The 20,568-nt window shown below is 46.7% G+C and overlaps 1 non-coding gene across 1 annotated transcript; it reads left to right on the top strand.

The window, feature by feature from the left end:
• Positions 1 to 17,331: 17,331 nt before the first annotated feature.
• Trnap-cgg (transfer RNA proline (anticodon CGG)) lies at positions 17,332 to 17,405 on the top strand. Its single transcript has one exon. It is a non-coding gene; the product is annotated as a tRNA-Pro (tRNA).
• The last annotated feature ends 3,163 nt before the right edge of the window (positions 17,406 to 20,568 follow it).

Genomic DNA, 20,568 nt, shown 5'->3' with positions numbered 1-20,568 from the left:
TGACGTAACGTCAGCACTCACATTGAAGCAGAGACGTTAGTTTCATCGCAACGATCGCACGCTACATTGCGATTGTGTGCGTAAATAGCGGTCGTCGGCTTATTCGAGCAACGCTTGACAGTAGCTTGCGGAGTCATAGGTGTACATGGGCAATGCTTACTTTCCAGATTGCATTTTGCGCGAAAAACACGAACACGAAGGGAAGGACTACGACACTGCGCTCGTCTCGTAGTCCTCCCCTTCGTGATCGTGTTTTTCGCGCAAAATGCAATCTGGAATGCAATACCAACTCGCCCAACGCTCACTTCTATGCAATGTTTACTGCATTGTTATAAAATTGGATAGCCAACACTGCAGCCACAACTGGCGCGGCCCCGACATGCGCTTGTGTAAGGTCGTTTTTCTAAGCGGTTTAAGGTGCTGGCGTAGCTCTGTAGTGGAGTAATCGACTACCGTGCGGAATGCCTGAGTCCAATTCCGGCTGTATATTCTTCCATCGGGATTCTTCGCTCATTGGGGTTTAAAACTCTCGCGTTAAAGTTTCAAATCTATTCTCGCTCATCATAGGTTGATGTATACTGTGAATCGCCTGTGGCGCATATGAAGCCACGGGCCGTGTTACGCGGGTATGTGCCACACGTGGCTGGTGGAAAGGGTTTCATGATGTACGCGACAGAGAATTCACGTTATTCATGTGATGACCTGCGAATCGTGTTCGTCATTCACTCACGCTCCTATGCCAATTTTGTAATATACGATGTTAAGGTGACGACCACGAGAGCGCCAAGACACAAACTGATAGATAGATAGATAGATAGATAGATAGATAGATAGATAGATAGATAGATAGATAGATAGATAGATAGATAGATAGATAGATATAATAGATAGATAGATAGATAGATAGATAGATAGATAGATAGCATAGATAGATAGATAGATAGATAGATAGATAGATAGATAGATGATAGATAGATAGATAGATAGATAGATGATAAGATAGATAGATAGATAGATAGATAGATAGATAGATATATAGATAGACAGATACAGACAGACAGACAGACAGACAGACAGACAGACAGACATACAGACAGACAGACAGACAGACAGACAGACAGACAGACCGACAGACAGACAGACAGACAGGGCAGCATGGCAGGCAGGCAGGCAGGGCAGCAGACAGACAGACAGACAGACAGACAGACAGACAGACAGCAGACAGACAGACAGACAGACAGACAGACAGACAGATCGAATAGATAGATAGATAGATAGATAGATAGATAGATAGATAGATAGATAGATAGATGATAGATAGATAGATAGATAGAGATATAGATAGATAGATAGATAGATAGATAGATAGATAGATAGATAGATAGATAGATAGATAGATAGATAGATAGATAGATAGATGGGCGGCGGACGGACGGACGGCAGAAACGCCGAAAGGGCATTAGGTTAGCTAAGAAATGACTTAATGACTTAATAACTTAACGCTCTGCTTGTTCATAGAAGGGTGCCATACTGCTCGGAATTTTTAAGCCAAAATTGTTCGTAACATCATACCAGTCAGTCGCAGTGTGCAGAAAATCACGAGCGAAAGCAGCCACCAGTACATACAAGACATGTTGTACAACGTCGGCCAGAGTATCTTGACTGGTACATCACAATGGTGGCACTATAGCAACTGCAGCGTCAAAATATTTGTCAGCTTTAATGCTTCGCACGGTGTGCCATATGAGGGCTTGCATACGTTTAACACTGCGATGTCATCCGGCAAATTGCGAACGGAAAACGTTCCGACAACCGCGTGCTGCAAGTGATCGGACATTATATAGCCCCAAACGCGTACAGATGTGACGGAGCCTGAGCTTCCTCGAGCCTCACGCCTGAAATCGAATTATGCGGCGCCATCACCTTCGAAGGAAATATAAGGAAATGTCCGATGTCGTGCCGGCATTCCGACCTTATGGTGCTGTCTTGCAATCCCCGCTGTGCAGTGTCTAGTGTGCAAAAGGACAAAAAAAGCAAAAAACAAAAGAAATCGGCGCACCGGTGTGATAGTAGCCAGTGGTTGTTGATTTAGAGAAATATACATTCTTTAAGGAGGGGAACAAAAGAAAAATATTACTGCTAACCACACTGTGACGGTCTTACGACAGGGGGTTGAGCACAATGTTAGCTAGCGTTGCCATTTGAAAGAAGGCATCTCCCATATTCCCATATCTTATGCTGTCCACTGCATCCGCACTAATGAGACAGAGGACGGCGCTTGTATAATTAAGGCACACAAACGCGCGCGCGCACTATGTATGCTTCAATACAATACATTTGGTGCACTTCACCGCATGACACAACTGTGCTGCGGCAATGTTGACTTTTAGAAAGACGTTTAGGTGTCGTGAATGTAAGCTAGACAATGCTCCTTGCAATAAAATTGCTGTTTTATTTCCCTTTTCATTTGTACACAACTACCTAAACAGACACTGCTTAGAAAACCGATTGTCATCGTCGGCGACAGCATAGTTAAACAGCCACTCGGACAATAACGTCGGGTGAACGCCTGTTCACATCCCGTCGCTTCCAACTTGCGCATTCCGCATCGGTCGCGCGCAGTTACACAAGACGAAGCTTAAATAAAAGTGTTGGTTCAAGTAATTCGCCCAAATGACAGTCCAACTGATAGCGATCGATCCTCGATCACGTAACACACGCACTTACCGCACATCCACGCACACCACAACACTATGGTTGTGACTTGTGCGTCAAACAGACATTCACAAATCGCATAACACATGGCCTTTGTTTCATGTTCGCACAGCTCATTATCATTGGTTATAGATTTGGCGGCCAACACTTCGGGAGATTGAGGTTCCTCCGCTCATAAAAGCGTCTACTGAACACGGCGACATCGCAGGAAGTAACAAAAGCGCAACGACTTGCATATTCATTCTAAAAAGAGACAGGGCGTGCAAACACGGACACAAGAAAGAGATCAGGACACCACAAACGCCGACTAACAACTGAAGAGACGCACAACGGCTGAAAAGAAAGAAGGCACGAAAACTTATCTGCGCATGCCCATGCACCCGGCGAACCTATCAATCCGGCACGCGTGGCGGTCTACGTGGAAGATAACTGTTAAGGCATTTGATTTCATCTTTATGCAAGTTAATCGACGGTTGGCTCACGCATGCGCTACCACTATTCTCGATATGCCATGCTTCAATCATCAGGCGCGTTTCTTTATTTCTAGGCCGGTACAACACTGCGCATTCATCGAATTTTGGCGTGCACTTACAATCTCGACAATGTAAAGATAGATTAGAAGGTGAGCCTCCTGTTAGCGATCTCTTATGTTCCAACAATCTCTGGTTAATGCAACGGCCCGTCTGTCCTACGTAGAAGCGGCCGCAGCTGAAAGGAACCTTATACACCACACTCGTACGGCAATCAGTGAATTTGTTGGTGTGTTTTACGAAACAATTATCGGTCCGCTTCTTGTCTTTCACTCGCTCATTCTTCCTCTGCACAGCGGCACAAATCTTACCTAGCTTATTGGCAGCCGTGAAAACAACATTAACGCCGTATCTACTTCCTACCTTCTTTAGCCTGTGAGATATGCAATGAATGTACGGAATACCTACGACACGTTTCTTCCTATCGCTTTCTGCAACCATGCTCGGACTTAACACAATAGACTTCTTTAAACGCTCAGCGACCGTGGCCACCGCATCACGAGGATACCCTACATCTAAAAGACGCGTAACCTGTGCGCTAAAGCTATCACTCATTTTGTGCTCACACGACTTGGTGAGGGCTGACTTAAGGCAAGACATGGCGATGCCGTTTTTTACAACCTTCGAGTGCTTCAACGAAAAATTTAACAGCGGTTTGGAAGATCTAGGAGAATACTGCCAGCACACGTGGTTCTTCTGGAACGTTAAGGAAATGTCTAGAAATTGTATTCCATTATTCTGAGGCACCTCTTTAGTAAAGCTCAGCCCTCCTCCATTTAATTCAAATTTTTCGCTCACGGAAGTTACCACCTTTTCAAAGTCCTCATCACTACAAAAAATCAAGTAATCGTCCACATAACGAAAAACCTTAATAACCGAATTACCTAGGGCGCCTTCCAAAATATTGTCAATCTTGCTAAGGTATAAATCACTAAGAACCGGAGCAACCTTAGAACCAATACATATCCCTGATTTCTGCACATAAACGCCTTCCTTCCAACCTACCAGCGTCGACTTTAAATACATGGAAAGGATTTCTAGAAATGCCCCGGTAGAAACACCACATTTATCGGTGAAAACCGTCTGGTGCCCTTGTTCGTTAATACATTCATTAACACTTTTTAACAAGTCCTTATGCGGCAAAGAATAATACAGGTCTTCAATATCCATACTAAAAGCTTTACAACAGCCGGGGTTCTCCTCTGAGAGGAACTGAACTAGCGCCTGAGAATTATGCATACGAAAAGGTTCTGAAAAACTCAAAGAGGTTAAGCAGTTCTGCAAATAACTAGATACAGCGACTTGCCAGGTGCCTTGCTCTGAAACGATTGCTCGAAACGGAATCTCGTTCTTATGTGTTTTGGCTGAAAAAAACAATTCTAAAGTAAGTGATTTAGCCTTCTTGACATTACATGCTATTCTCTCAAGATTATGTCTTAACTAAAGGTCGACAGCACGTTGCCTAACTACCGATGGCTTAAGTTTTACCGCCCTAAAATTCTTTTCTATGGCTCTTAATGCTTTTTCTGAGAACAAACTGTCCGGCATAATTACAAAATACCCTTCCTTATCTGAAATTACTGGCCTGAGTTTCTTCTCGACACAGTAATTAACCAAAGGCCGGATAGGATCAGAACACTTGAGATGCATATTAGAACCCTTGATGCTAGCAACGCAGTCTGAAATGCAGTGGGAACGCTCTTCTTCAGAAACAAGTCTAGTGAATGTACGCGGCAAACTTAAAACGTCTATTGGTTTCCGGTTCGGCTTAAAACAGTATTTAGGACCTAAGGCTAGGGTTTTGCAGTGACTATCATCTAAGGCAGCTCCTCCAAGGACTAGCAAGTTATTTTGCGGTGAAACAGTAGAAATAATCTTCCTCTTACATGGTTGAAGTTCTCGAAGTTTTACCCTCCATATGAATTCCGCATGCTGGTTAGCTACCCTCATCCAGTCGGCGTATTGGCCTCGAGGAGTTACGGAGTCGCCCTCTATCGGACACGCCTCGATTGCGTGCTAGGCAGGATACCGCCGGCGCGCTCCCCGTAGGTTTTGCTGTCGGCGCTCTACAAAAACATCTCGCGGAAGCCCTCCAGGGCATTTCTGTAAGTACTTTCGAAAGGAACTGTGTTCTTTACTGTCAAAATAATAATTTTCGACGAAGTAAAAGCACAAGATAGTCTACAGTCGCTGTCTCTTTGCAGAAAACCGAGCACCCGCTTCACGCTGTCACCGCGTTGGAGACCCCTAAACCGGCTTCTTGCGTGAAAGGTAGTCACTCGCTGAGTGCAAACTATGTGAAATATCTCGTTAGAGTAGACTGCCTGTATAACCAAACGGAGCATAACAGAAAGAAGCCTCAAGCCAACGATCGCACGGGTTCGCGACGACTGACGGTGCCCGCATGTATGAGCGTCTGCATGTATGTTCGTACTGATGGTTTCGCTTTTGCTACGAGAGCGTTTTGACACCGCGCTGTGAACTTTAGGCCGCAAAATATGAGAATTTGTGAGTACACAAACAACTACTGTTGCGCGGGCGCTATCAGAGCAGTTCAAAAACAATTTCGTTACAACTACGACTTCGGTGCGCATGGCAACTTTGTGATGTGCCTTCCCGACGATTCAGTGTTTTTTTTTTTTCGGTCTAAATTCGTGTACGTTTCAATGTCTTTTGACAACTTGTATCGCACTGCGTATTGATCGGTCTTCTCAGCGGGCAAATCCCGCTGCTTCTGTTTCTTTATTCAGTGCATTCGTTTCGTTTGGTGCTCGCACAAAACATGACCAAATGCGACGCCTTTTTTTAATGCTCCTTAATTATCGATCCCTTTGCATTCCAGTGAACTTGCCGCTCTCTGTCATCAACGAATTCATAGACCAAAGCTTCACCACTTCGAAATTGCTGGTGGAAGGACAAGCAGTCTACGAAACGGAGCATGTAGTAGCATGCAACGCCAAGGAAAAGAAAGAAAATACAGTAACGTTTGCCGGACTTGTTCTGCAAACGTCGGCTGTCAACTAGGGCCCACATGAACTTGAAATAGCGGTGAATAAAATACAAGTTATTGCAGCAACCAGCAGCCGCAAAACAGGATAGAAAATATTTGACGAGTACCCCAGCAATTTTGGCAGCAGTGTCGTGTCTAACGCCAACAGGGTGGCATCTTTCCCACGTAAATAAATGAGGCTCCAAGAAAATACATGGGGTTGGAGAAGCCCAACGTGAGTTTGAGAGTGGCACAAATAAATTTGGGCTTTTTATCACATTGTGCTTGCGTCAGGGGAACGCAAGCTCGACTGAAAAAATATTATTGCCAACATAAATGCAGCACACAGCCGCAGCATTTGACTCTCGCTAGCAGGGTTGCCACTGACTTTCGAGTAAATGTCGCCAAAAAACGAGCAGAAAGTCGCCAAAAGTCGCCATTTTTTTTAGAAATTTCGCCAAAAAAGTCGCCATTCTAGATGTGTGCGGCATATCCTAGTAATAGGAATTTTCACTGATGTATAGCCCCATAGAATACAGTGCCATTCAAAGCCCTTAAAGTATCTTGACATTTCTCAATGCCAGGCGCATCGCCCCTTCACCATGGGAGTGCTTGGTGCACCTGGTTCTCCGACTAGCCGCAAGATGTGCGCGGAGGCGCAAGTATGAAAGGATAAAACGCTCATGATATCCTTCCATCCCTGTCCACTCGTTTCAAAGGTAAAAGTGTGGTAAACCTTGGGCGAAAGCCGCGAAGGCGTTGTTTGTAGACAGCTTTACATCCCCTCATATGAAAAAAAAAGGATTAACAGGCTTATTGAAAGTAGTAAGACAGAATTCTTACAGGTATCGTTCATTAGTGAGTCTTATACCTTTCAGTGTGAACTAATATGATACCGGACGCCACTGTCCCTTTCATATATAATCACTAATATCTACCCGCGTCAATCCAGTGCGTTATAATTGAACAGGTAGACATTGTAAAATGTTATATAGCAATTGTTTCCATTGCACACGCTCACCGAGAACAGTAGAAAATGCCTGAATAAATAATTTTTTATTGCACGAACACCCGCGTATCCGCCCATCTTCGCTATACGAGCTCAATTAGGGGATACTGCAGCGGTGAATAGGTCGCCAAGCTATTCAGAATAGTTGCAGCTTTGGCGGAACAAATGGCCGGAACACACGACCAACCCATCATCTAGCCCCTTCAGAAGCGAAACATTAGCGAAGCTCTGAAGCATATAGATGAATCTAGATGAATTGAGTTAGAAGCATCTAGATGAATTGAGGAGATACACACGAGTTACAGGACGGACATACAGAACGGCGCGTAATATGCACCTCAAAACCCAGAAAAATACAAAGAATAGTGCCGCTCATTCGTTGGCAATGCACTGAGCTTAGGATGCATAGCTCAGTGGAGACCTAAGCTGAAAATCGCCAAAAATTCGCCATGTCGCCATTCATAATTTTAGGTCGCCACGGGCCTCTCAAATTCGCCAATTTGGCGAAAACTAGCCACCATTGGCAACCCTGCTCGCTAGTCCACCAGCAAACGTCGCGTAGCTTAATATGAAGGCGAAAGCCTTACATGCCTCTTCAAACGGGAAGACTGACCGTTGGCGGCGTCAAGACGAGTGACGAAAAAAATAATCGTCACTTGATGACGTCATCATGACGTCGCAGATCTCCTAAATTTGTAGCTTCATTATGACATCACCATGACGTGACATAACGTGATGTCACATGATCACATACTCACACGACATGGTCTCTTTGCATTGCCTCCGTGACCGCTGGGCCGATCACGGAGGCAATGCAAAACTTATGTAGCTTATGAAGGCGAAAGCCCTAGATGCCTCATCAAATGGGGAGATTGCCTGTCGGCGTCCCGCGTCGGCGGCAACACGAGTGATGCAAAAAGTAATCGTCATGTGACGGTGTCACCATATGGCGTCATCATGACGTCACAGATCGCCAATATATGTAGCGTCACTATGACGTCACATGATGACGTATTCACACATCATGGTCGCTTTGCATTGCCTCCGTGATCGGTCACGGAGGCCGTGCAAAACGGCGTTAGGTGCAGAACGCTTTTGGAGGGGGGCGATGGAGAATCAGTACAACTATTGACAAGAAGAAGATTGCTTTTGCCTTCTAGTCATCTTTAGTGAATGCATAAGGGACCCTGTGCGTTTTTTAATTCAACGTATCTAAACAATGAACTGCGCATCTGCAGCTGATTTTGCGGAGGCTGAGCACGGGGCCGACGATCAAGAGGTCGCACGGGAGGGTTCTGAGATGGTATCGCACGTGGTAAAAGGTAGCGGCTTTTCCATCCTGTGGCAGATAAGCATCATTTGCCGGCGGGAAGCGCGCGCGAGCCATCGTCTCAGTGCGCGCTGTCTGCTAGTCAACGAACATCGCAGGCCCGACGCAGTGACGCAAGTCTTCGTCGCGGAAGTGCTTCTTGCACACAAGACTCGTAGCCGATAGCTACTTGCCGGTTCTTAGCTTTACAACCCATGCTTCACGCAGTTTCTTGTCCCGCGGTTACCGGTACAGGCTGACACTGGGCTCCGTTGCGTAAGCCGCTCTATTACAAGGGTTTCAATTGAGTAGAAAATGAGAGAAAACTTCGAATTTGAACAGACCGCAGCGCATGTGGCACTTGAAACTCGTTTCCAAAGCACGCGGCAGTGCTCCGCAAGCAGCCGACGCGGCCGCTGAGGCCACGTGATCCTGCCAAGCACGTCACGCCGACGGTGGCGCCGGCGTTTCCAGTGGTGGGCCTCGAGGTCAATATCTGCTTCTGGCGGCGGTCGTCACGTGAAGTCGAGCAACGGACCTTGAGGCATTCCTGGTAAAATCTCACTTGACGCCATGATTCCGCGGTCAATATGGCACATATCCTCCTGGCATGTCCGGTAGATGGTTGCAGAAAGCCGCACAAAAGCTGAACTTCAACTGGGCAAACTCTATTCTTAGAAAACCATGAAAAAGTTCTAGCACGGACCAAGCAAATAGCAATTAAAGAAGCCAAAGAGGCAGGATTGTTCAGATAAGTAGGAGAACACGGAAAAGGGCTCAGAGTACTAGAAATGAAGCTTAGAATAACAGAGAGCTGAGCTAGTTGGTACGTATTCATTCTAAAAAGAGACAGGGCGTGCAAACACGCCCTGTCTGGAATAATGAATACAATTTCTAGACATATCCTTAACGTTCCAGAAGAACCACGTGTGCTGGCAGTATTCTCCTAGATCTTCCAAACCGCTGTTAAATTTTTCGTTGAAGCACTCGAAGGTTGTAAAAAACGGCATCGCCATGTCTTGCCTTAAGTCAGCCCTCACCAAGTCGTGTGAGCACAAAATGAGTGATAGTTTTAGCGCACAGGTTACGCGTCTTTTAGATGTAGGGTATCCTCGTGATGCGGTGGCCACGGTCGCTGAGCGTTTAAAGAAGTCTATTGTGTTAAGTCCGAGCATGGTTGCAGAAAGCGATAGGAAGAAACGTGTCGTAGGTATTCCGTACATTCATTGCATATCTCACAGGCTAAAGAAGGTAGGAAGTAGATACGGCGTTAATGTTGTTTTCACGGCTGCCAATAAGCTAGGTAAGATTTGTGCCGCTGTGCAGAGGAAGAATGAGCGAGTGAAAGACAAGAAGCGGACCGATAATTGTTTCGTAAAACACACCAACAAATTCACTGATTGCCGTACGAGTGTGGTGTATAAGGTCCCTTTCAGCTGCGGCCGCTTCTACGTAGGACAGACGGGCCGTTGCATTAACCAGAGATTGTTGGAACATAAGAGATCGCTAACAGGAGGCTCACCTTCTAATCTATCTTTACATTGTCGAGATTGTAAGTGCGCGCCAAAATTCGATGAATGCGCAGTGTTGTACCGGCCTAGAAATGAAGAAACGCGCCTGATGATTGAAGCATGGCATATCGAGAATAGTGGTAGCGCATGCGTGAGCCAACCGTCGATTAACTTGCATAAAGATGAAATCAAATGCCTTAACAGTTATCTTCCACGTAGACCGCCACGCGTGCCGGATTGATAGGTTCGCCGGGTGCATGGGCATGCGCAGATAAGTTTTCGTGCCTTCTTTCTTTTCAGCCGTTGCGCGTCTCTTCAGTTGTTAGTCGGCGTTTGTGGTGTCCTGATCTCTTTCTTGTGTCCGTGTTTGCACGCCCTGTCTCTTTTTAGAATGAATACGTACCAACTAGCTCAGCTCTCTGTTATTCTACGACTTGCATATGAATCACCTTCTACGACACTCTCACACAATGCGACCACGTCGACCTAAGGTCCCTCTATTTTTCAAAGGTAGCGCAAACTCCTCCTCTCAGCGCCGTTTCCTCCTCGCCCGGCCGCCATTATTGGGCGAGACTCGCAAGGCGCGCCCGGCCCACATGCGGCGCGTCGAAGCGCTTGCTTGGACTTGCTTAGAAACGCGACATTTCTGGGCGCAGATTCACACAGCTGTTCGTACGTAAGATGTGTAGTAAAACTAGTTTGTGGTTGGTCGGTACATTAGCTATCATTTCGCGTTTTATAAGCACCAAATCGCACACTGGTGCCGGCATATATAAGAAATCTCATTGCGGCACCTTACGCGCAAACAGCTTTCTAGACCTGGGACCTGTTTTGACAACTTGAAAACCTAGCATTTGTGCATTGTATTTGAGTTCATAAGTATAGGATGCGTCGCTCGCACCAGGCTAACAAGGGGCAGAACATATTAAACGCAATCCAAAAAGTATTTGCAGCTGCCGTTTTTCTTTTCGGATACTGTGGTGTTTGTTCACAAGACGCATTTCGGAAAATCAGACGCTACATCAAATTATGAACACACAACACGGGGGAGGCACCTATTTACTAAATACCCCCAGCGCGCATTCTTTCGAACTGGTTTGACGCGCTTCTGTTGCCCCTCAGGTAAATATCTTTTTGGTTCCATCGTGTGCTGCTCGGGCTCATTAATTGGAGCTAGTTCTTTAATTGGAGACTGTTCCAGACTGGCCGCTGCAGAAATATGGAGGGAACCGCATTAGGCTTTAGCTTCTTGCAGCCATTTGTCGCAAGGATGACTGGCTAAAACTGATCGTCCGTGAAGTGTTTCTGAAATATACAGACATCCTCCAATGTGCCCTCTGTAATTTGCCTAAAGAAATACGCCCGAAGTGCTCAAAACTACAACAAATAATAAAGCGCATCAAAGAGAAACATGCACCAACTGTCTTATAATAATAATTATTATTATTGAACACAGAGTATCAGTAACACTGAATCAGAAACACTGAGAAATCGGATAAATTTAAAAAAATATATAAAAACCGACAACACAAAGAATAAAAACTTACACCTGCTTCAAATAAACATATAGTTCAGGGAAAAAAATTAGAGGGTTGGAGAACAAACATGCGTTTAAAATTATAGTTTTGCATACGGGCAGCTTTGCAGCATATTGCTAAGTAAATTTTTTTTACGTTCAGCAAATTACGCTGATCAATCGATGCTAATTACTTGCCATGTCTCTTTCTTTATTGTACAATCTCATCACCACCCTCTATCTATGAGCGCTAAAGGAGCAGCTACGACTTTCTCAGAGGAAGCTTTTTAACGACTTTTGGCAAATTAATTTTGTAAAATCTACGGGTCGCGCCAGGGTTGAGCGAGAAAACAAACATCTTGCAAAGATACTTTTCTCAAACGTTGCAGTAAATTTTCGCAGAACAATTATTTTCGCTGTAAATGTAGTGTACGAGAGAGCGTTGCCGAAAATGTCACGCCGCTTTTTTTTTTGTCTAACTTAGGCATCAGTATCGAGCCTTAGCTCCATCTAAAAGAGTTCGAATGGCAAATATATGTGAAAGGGTTTAATAGTGGTCGATTTACCTCACAAAGCCTCCCGTCGTAGCGATCGAAATTCTTTCTCCCGATAAAATGGAACCATATCGCTCGCCGTTTGAGGTTTTCCTTCCCACGAGGAACAAAAAAAAAAGGCTTGACACTCTTGGCAATGCTGTTCGAGCAGCCAACAGCGCAAGAAGTTGGCATCTGGCTGCAGCCGATGGCATCTTGCAAACTGTAAAAAGCTATAAGAAGCCCGCGCTCACGCACAGCGAGCACGTGCGGCGGTGTTTCTACGCCCACTAATGGCGTCGTTTTCCGGCGCCAGAGCAGGAGGCGGAGGGGTCATCGGGGATAACTGGTCAAGTGTCGAGCCTGGTCCAATAGGGAAGCACAAAAGGGCGAAGAAGAGAGGAGAGACGCCGAGGGCGGGAAGGAAATTCTCCCTTTCCTTTTCGGACAATGGTTTGCGCTACCTTTGAAAAATACAGGGACCTTACGTCGACCACGTCCCCACGGGCAGAGGCGGTTCTCAACAACGGGTACTGTAGAGTCCTTTACGTGAGGGGGCATCGTCCGGAAAGTCGGTCATGGGACCAGCTCCGTCCCAAGACATCAAGACGAAGAAGTCTCTCCCTCCCGGCAATGTTCCTTTTCGGAAAAGCGGATTCCGCATGCACATTTCGAATGTGAAGAGTATTCTCTCGCATACAGAGTGTAGAACTCAAGAATGCAGCTGTGAGGTTCGGAGAAACCAGCGAGCAGGGAGAGGCCTTTGGCGCCGGTATGCCCGCAACGTCGCCCGCGCAGAGGGAAGACGCGGGGCTTGCGGGCGGCTGCCACCTGGGCAAAGTACAATGCCACCACGGCTAGACAGCTAGGTCAGTCGCCGGAGGCAAGTTGGCGTAGAGGAAAGACAGCAGGTGGCGGCAACTCTCCCGAGTATGCTATCACGGAAGAACTCCAAATGTCACCCCTCTCCTTCGGTAGAGCCCTTTCCCTCAGGTACAGCTGCATGGACGCTAGGAATAGGCGCGCCAAGGTTGCCGAGACCCCATGACTGCAAGTGGGGAAAGTAGGTGCTCAAGAGGGGACGAAAAAGCTCGACAGTGGGAAGAAGGACAGTCTGGTCTGAGCGGTGTTATTGCTAGGCAGTGCTCTCCCGAGGTTGGACGATGTCCAAAGTAGCCGGCCAGAATTTTGTAAATACCTTTTGTAACCTTTGCTGTATATAAAACTACTTGCTCCACAATCTCCAAGCCTCTGACTTGCAAGTCGCCGCAACGACCGTCTCTGATGGGACACCTCGAGTATAAAAACTTCACTAACCTGGTGGTCAGCCTCTGGCTGAATCGTGATCCTCGGATCGCGGGTGAAGAACTCAACTTTACTGCAGCCTTTCAATGAAGGCTCACCAGGTGTCGACTAATCCCCTCTGTGACCTTTTAAATATGCGTGGCCCCCCAAAAATGCACTGCTGTGGCAGTGAAGTCTTCCTTCGTACGCCCGCATGAAGTCGCTAGCGCCACCATGTTGAATTCCGGCAGTGTCATTTACACTGTCGATACTGTGGTGCATTGTAGTCTGCACAATGGGTGCCAACCGACAGAGTGGTTTTAAAAATGTGTTCTCCACCGCAAATTTAAGGAGCAGTGCCTTTTTTCTCTTTCTTTTTTCATGCGGCGCTCATTTGTGAAACCGACGCTAATCGCGGAGGCCACAAACCACCTAGAAGACTTAGTGTGGTGCCGTGTGTCATCAGCGCAAACTCTCTCCAAAGGGTCCTTCAGAGCAACAAAACGGGTTTAACTGCAAAGTATTTTTGCCCATGTGTCAGTGAGGGGTATTACGCTTGTCCCATAAGGGAGTTAGCATTTCTGGAAGACGCCAGCGCGGCCACACGGCGATCGGAGGGGGGTCTTTTTGTGTTGCATTTCGCATTCCTTGTTTTGTTCAATTCTTCTTTCTGCTTTTCCTATGTGTGTAGGAAACACTAGATCTTCATTTGGAAGTAAGCGCACGTCTTTGTTGTTGATGTGTTCCCCATACTGCTTCGCAAAACTTTAGCAAAACTGGAAAATCAATAAGGCCAAGCCGTTAGTAAAAGGGCGTTGAAATAAGCGTGCCCATTACAGCAGCAGCAAGAAAGGAGCCTTCTCTTCTTTTCTTTTTGTCAGAGACACATGGTCCAAGACGGCAACACAGCTAGTCACCACCAGTGGCTATATAAACAACAATTTTTCCAAAATATTAACAGATAAGCTTTGAGCTGAAATGAGTCAAAGGAGGGGGCTCGCACTGATGACACGCTCAGCCCTTTCTTGGAATACGTCTCCAGGTGCAGGGGTCGGTCACCATGCGTCTGGGATTACCTCGGCGATGTCGCATTGTCGTCCCCCCTACGAATAAGATAATTATCGGCTCCATCGAGTAATTCGCCTGGAACTTCTTGGTGCAGTTACGTGGTGGTTGCTTGGAGGATCTGACCAAATCTGACGGGCTCGCCTCGCGTTTTCCCGGGGGTGGGACGGAGGTGGTCTCCCACGTTCTTCCCCTTCGGGGCATCGTGTGGAGACTTATCTTAGTGGACAAATGAAGTGAACAATATTTTCCCTAGCAATCGTCCGAGACATTTAGCGGGCTTCGGACCGCTGGAAGATGCATCCGCTACCATTATGTAATCAAGTAAACATCTCTTTACTTTTGATCTCCCAACATCGCCGTACGTCTTACTCACTGCTGCCTCGAAGGCTCCTGGCCGGAAGGCGACTACTGACAGTGCCCAATGAGGCCTTTCAGCAAAGCCTGACGCTCGATCGTCCCTCTCAGTACATCCAACGGCGCAGTTGGAGTTAAATGACCTTGGGAGGACGTTCTTGGAAGTGAGCATTGCCCTGTTGAGTGTGACGATGAAAGCCCAAATTGGTCATCGTCACGCTCCCGAGAGTACAAGGGAGATTTCATTGTGACCCGAGGAGCGGGGGACATTAAGGAAAGGAAAAAAAGTGCGTCAGTACGAGGAAATGGTGTGTCTATAGGGGGTCCGTCCTTTTGAATTTTCAATAGGTGGAGCATTCCGTTGCTTTGTTTGAGAAACGGTTATACGCCATCACGAGTTGCGAAGTAAGGTCTGTATTTTTTTCTACGAAAGTGCCGACAAGAACTGTGAAAAGGGAAAAGGGAGAATCTCTTCCCCGTGCTCTCTCTCTCCACATATCTTTGCCCTTTTCTGCTTCCCCATGCACAATTCCAACGAAGCCTTCTTGGATTATCTGAGGTAATAGGCGCGAAGACGATGGACAAGAAGAGAGAGACACGCACACACAGGGCGCCACTGCCAACAGTGTTCATGAAAGGCTTCTTGGGCACCGTCACAGTCCCCTCTGGGCTACTGTAAATATGCGTGACCGTCCTCCCCTCCGTCCGATGACCGCCGTGAATTTCATTCGCCGAAAAACGACACCATGGGGGAGCGTGGAACCACAGCAAAAATTCGCGCTACCAGTGTAGGTTTCTTACCTTTAGCACGATGCCGACTTCCGGTGCTGTTGGCTGCTCAAACGACGTTGAAAAATGAGAAAAGTTTTTTTGTTGTTCCACGAGGAAAAGAAAACAACAAACTGTGAGGGAGATGGCTGCGTCGTATCGGGAAGAAGAACTTTGCCACCGAGAGAGGCTTTGCAATATAAGTCAGTCATTAGTGAATTGGTTTCGTGTGCACATGATTTCCGAAGTCTTTTAGATTAAGCTGAGGCTTGATACTACTTGATACAGATGTTTAAGTTGCAAATCAGTTCTGCGGAATCCCGCAAGGTGGCGGAAGGTTAAAGAAAGGGAAAATAGACAACCACCCGTTTGTAGCACAAAGCCACAAGGAAATCCATACGGATTTCTCAGAAATAAAGCCTCTTAGTTGCCAAAAAATTCGTCCTGCTCCGGGGATCGAACCCGGGACCAACGCCTATCCGGGGCGGTCGCTCTACCAATTGAGCTAACCAGGAATTTTTTTTTTTTGATCATGGTATTTAATAGAATGCGTATGAAAATAGTACACAGTATCACAACAGTAGAGTTACACTACTACAGACACTTAGCGACAATGAAAGTACAAGCACTTCCACAAAACTGGAAGACTAACTTATAGTCCTTCATTCCAGGGAGAGTTCTTCATCAGGTGTTGCACAGAAAAGGTGGCGAGGCTAAGCACCTCGCCAATATTGTGTACCAGTCCGGTCTGAAATCAAGTTCGTCGTAAACTTCTTTTAAATTAATAACCATTCGGGTGAAATGTATACGTGACGAGGTGATCGGCTCTGCGTTACGGTCCTGCATTCGCGTCTTCCACAACTGTGCATACCAATAACAAGGAACATATCGTACGGCACTTCATCAAGAGGTGTTGGCATCAAATAACGAATAGTGTACGAATTAATTTCAAATTCTTTCTGCAGAGTTCGCTGAAGGACATCCCAGAAAAGAATCGCATCTTTGCAGCTCACGAAGCAATGCTCTATTGTTTCAGGTACATCACAGAGACGGCAGTTGACCGAGGATACAAAAATGCCTTTTCTTTGTAACCATGTTTTTACGGGGGAGTGTTTCAGAATGGAGTTTATAGAAGAATGTTTTGAATTGGGAGATATATACATTTTTTGCACTCGTTTCAACACATCATGGCCTGGAAGATCAAAATATGATGATCGGTACAGCGGAGGTGGGAAGAGCATAGATATTAAGTCCTTATATAGTGTTTTGCGTGATACAGTATACAAATATTCTGTTGAAAATCGGGCTTTAAGAAATCGAACAGCAGAGTAAACTTCCTCCATAAATCCCCACAGGCATGGGCGTGCGGAGAAGTTTGAGGAAACAACCAAGTCAGGGAAACAATTAACAAAGTTAACTTGCAAGAACGAACGAATGATGGGATGGGAATTGTCACGGAAAAAGAAGAAGCGTGAAACTGTTTGCCATAGATACAAATGTATTAAACCCAAACCACCGTCACTAACTTGTCTGAAAATGTTGTCACGACGCATGGGTTCCAGTTGACAACTCGAAGCAACTGGACACATATTGCTAGCTTCCTGGTTAGCTCAAAGACCATATGAACGTTGCATCGTATATTTGCAACGTTCATATGGTCTTTGAGCTAACCAGGAAGCTAGCAATATGTGTCCAGTTGCTTCGAGTTGTCGATGGATTCGCCCTCGCGCTGCCAATTGCTAGCTTCCTGGTTAGCTCAATTGGTAGAGCGACCGCCCCGGATAGGCGTTAGTCCCGGGTTCGATCCCCGGACCAGGACGAATTTTTCGGCAACTAAGAGGCTTTATTTCTGATAAATCCGTATGGATTTCCTTGTGGCTTTGTGCTACAAACAGGTGGCTGTCTATTTTCCCTTTCTTAGATTTAAGTTGAACGAAACAAAAATCAACGTGGCATTAGCGGCTCCGTTTTCTCGGACGGTTTTGATAATAATGAAAGCGCGATCGTTCTAGCTCGCTCGTATTGGATCAGGTACTTGAAACCGGCGATCGCAACTACAGCAAAATCTTTAGTGTATTATTTTCCCGTTTCCGAACATTTACTGCACGTGCAAATACTTTTCACCACAGTCCTTTGTAAAGAACACCGGTTCCTTTCTCTCGCGTTTCAAGCAAGCACTTCATCGCGCCGCATGCAATAATATGAGAGAAGGAGGCTGCAATAACTTAAAAAATCCAGACCTAATGCGAAGAAATATGTCTTCGCCTTCTCGCCCCCTTCCCTTTAGTTATTGCGATATGTGCAATACCCCCCCCCCCCCCCAATTGAATTAAGGAACCGCCCCCACGAAGAAGGTCCCTGGATCCGCCCCTGCCGGAGACCTCGTTCCATCGACCTCCTCTCCCCGTTCTATCGACAAAAATGGATGCAAAACGGTCTCCGGATGACTTGGATTGGACCGAAACGTATGCGCGTGGGTTGGAGAGAGGAGGAGCGGCTTCACGCGCTGACTAGTATTCAGCCATCTCCCTTTTGCGACAGTTTACGCAAATGGCGTCTCCGTTCTCGTTCATGCCATTTCGCGTCGCCTGCGTGGCTGCTGCAGTCACGCAGAAACGAAGCCCCGAGGTAGAAGATGTGTTTGAGGTGATGACAGAAGAGGAGTTCCGGCGGCACTTTCGCCTGAATAACGCTTCGAATGCTCGCGCTGTTCAACTATTACTACAAGTGGACAAATACTAGAAGCATTGGTTGGTAGCCAGCGCCACTATCGACCGTCTCTCGACACTGTGACACTACCTAGCGCTATGTCAAGACGCTAACACAAATAAATTGTTAAAGTAATCGCGTTCTTCAGTTTAAAGGTTTCAAAAACAATGTCAGACAATATTAATGTTCAGCTATAACAATTTCATATTTTTTCGTGCGCTGAACACATTCACAAATTCCTTAGCTAGCTACTGGCTACTTGCTCCCTCTCGTTCTTCCGTTCGGTCCCGCCTCGGTTCTGTAAGCCACCATAGTTCTGTGACAGAATGCTTGCAAAATAGCGCCCAGGCCGGGCGGGCTCGCCGCCTCGTGCACTGGTATGATGGCGCCACCGCTCGGCTCCCCTGGTGACTAGTGAGTAGAAAGGCGGTTGCACCTTCGCCCAACCCCCCATAAGATCCCATGCATTTTGAATGAAGTTTACGATTCAGTTGCACAAAAACAAACTAGCGCCATCTCTCGACAACTCGCCACACCGACGATGCAACACCTCGTCTTGCTTCCACCGATTTGCCATGCTCCAAGGTAACCCCTCTCTACACTTTTTTTATTTCTTCCGGTTGCCGTGGGAGTGCGCGATGTGCATTCAGCACAGCGCGCACTCCCACGGATGAGATGACAGAGGGAGCTGACGCCAAGTGTAAAATACGAGTTAGAGGCGAAAATGGAAATAATGATGGCTGCCCAGAATGAGCTCATGGTAAGAATCGCCGAGCTGGAGAATGCGTTGGCGACAGAGCGGGAAAAAACGATGGCTATGGGGGAAAGGCTTAAGTCAGCCGAGGAGAAGTTAGCAAAGGTAGTAATGGTGAACAAGGAAGCAAGCGACCGCGGGGCATCGACCCCCACAGTGGTAGACGCGAAGGGGGAAACAGGTTTGGAAAAGACAGGTGCAAGGGTCACAGGACCCAGCTTCCGCGAAGTAGTTTTGGGAAGGGGAGGGAACAAAGCAGCAGTGGCACGCGCTAGTAACCGAGGCAGTGGCCAGGTGCGGGACAGTCCTGCAGAAAAGTCGGAGCACGTGATAATCGCCGGGGACTCGAATTTAGTTAGATGCGCAGAAGCAGTCAAGGAAAAGGTGAGAGGCGACAAACGAGTTTTAATAGGGAAGTTCCCGGGACATGGGCTGGTATCAGTGATGAGACAAGCTAGCGCAAAACTCGCAACTAAGGCTAATGGACGTAACCTCTTGATAATCGCGGGAGGTCTAAACGACGTCTTGAATGAAGAATCAGCCGAACTAGCGACCACATTGGCGAAAGGGGTCGACGACATGCGTGCCATTTCCCCTCAGGTGCAGATAGTGGTATGCACAATACCGGAGGTACCGGTGCGTGACTGCAACCTGCAAAGGGCGGTTGTCGACACAAACAAAGAGGTATGGCAGATGAGTCGAGAGAAAGGCATCGAGGTAGTGGAAATAAACAGAGAGGTGCACAGGTGGGGTGGTTTTCGAAGAGACGGAATACACTTCGATAGGAGGCTTGGTCAGGAGGTGGGTTGGCGACTTGCAGGACGCGCAGTAGATTTTTTGGGGGGCACACGGGCCCTTCGGTGCCCAGGGTAGCTTGTAATGAGGAAAACAACCAGGGGGACTCTTTGACAGGCAGTATAGCGAAAAACCAGAGAAAAGGTAAAAGAAGGGAGAAGGCGCGTGTTGCAATAAGTTACATTAACATGCAGGGTGGCAGAAAAAAGGCAAAATGGTTAGAGATTCAGGAACAGTTAAACAAGGAACAGATAGGTGTTTATGCGGTTACAGAAACACACCTTAGAGACTTGGAAGAGCCACCACATATTGACAATTATATTTGGGAAGGATGTAACAGGATCACATCAGAAAGGGGAGGTGGGGGTGTTGGAATGCTAATTCATAGCAGAACAAAATGGGATAGAGTGAAACAAACGTGTTCAGAGCACATATGGGTTTCGGGCACAGTAGGTGGAAAGAAAACGTGGCTAGGTGTAGCTCACTTGTGGACGGGGAATAACTGCAGAGAAAAGAATCTGGAGATAGTGAAATGCATAAGCACCGATATTAAAGAATTTGGTCATGATGCCGAAATAATCCAATAATCCTCCTAGGGGACATGAACGCTCACATTCATGACCTTGACGGTTATTCAGACACCAATGGAGAGTCTTGAGATAGTTAACGTGGGGCCTAAGTGTGAGGGGCAGATCACGTGGGAACTCTGAAACAGGCAATCGAA

The sequence above is a fragment of the Rhipicephalus sanguineus genome, chromosome 3, assembly GCF_013339695.2.
Source record: "Rhipicephalus sanguineus isolate Rsan-2018 chromosome 3, BIME_Rsan_1.4, whole genome shotgun sequence".
NCBI classification, from domain to species: Eukaryota; Metazoa; Arthropoda; class Arachnida; order Ixodida; family Ixodidae; genus Rhipicephalus; species Rhipicephalus sanguineus.
The sequence above is the reverse complement of the archived record's forward strand: the minus strand, read 5'-3'. Positions and strand labels throughout refer to the sequence as shown.